An 816-nucleotide genomic window follows, 5' to 3' on the forward strand; every position below is an offset into this window, starting at 1 on the left:
GCTTTTTTGCACTAGTCTTCATATTCGAAATATCTATACACTTTTTTCCCTATTTTTACATAGAAAATCATCCAAAAGCTCATTTGACTTCAAAGGATACAACAGCTTTTCGCGTCCTTACTTGTCTTAGTACTATTCTTGTGTTATATGTAAGTTTAACCAGTGTAAACTCCTCTTAAGTAAATACAAAGTTCATTATTATTAGTAGTAATTTTTCTGATTCAAATAGGCTATCAAAATTTTGTGATATGATTTTCATATAATTCCAGAGTTGAATTATATCAGCGTGAGTGGATAAACTCTGATTAACAATTTCGTATTTAACATAATCGGATGAAATCACAGTTTATCTTGTCTCAGGAAAAGACTGACTGGCAACTCAACCTTGGCTCTGTAGAACTCTCATTCGCAAAGTCTTTCAAGGAAAAAAATAAAGTGATATTAAACGAAGCAAATTTCCATTAAAAAAGAACAACGTAATTTTTTAAAGACAAGTTTTGAAAACACCAAACATCTATTAAAAACAAATATTAAGTGTGAGTTGATTTAGATAAAAAGAGATTGCGAATAGGAGTTATCCAGAGTTCAGATTAAGTTGCCAGATAATTCTTTCCTGAGATTGGACGCACTGTAGTTCTCGATTTGATTTCCAAAGAACAGGCAGTTTAGAGGCAACAATGGCCTCCGTTTCAAGGCTTATAGTACAATGGCAATTCATTGATAATATAACTGTAGGTTCTACATCCGTAACTGCGAACGATAGGCATTGGCTTTCGTCTCGAAAGGTATCGTTCAAAATTAGACAACAGCAACAAG

This window comes from Penaeus monodon, chromosome 24, assembly GCF_015228065.2.
Source record: "Penaeus monodon isolate SGIC_2016 chromosome 24, NSTDA_Pmon_1, whole genome shotgun sequence".
Taxonomy (NCBI): Eukaryota; Metazoa; Arthropoda; class Malacostraca; order Decapoda; family Penaeidae; genus Penaeus; species Penaeus monodon.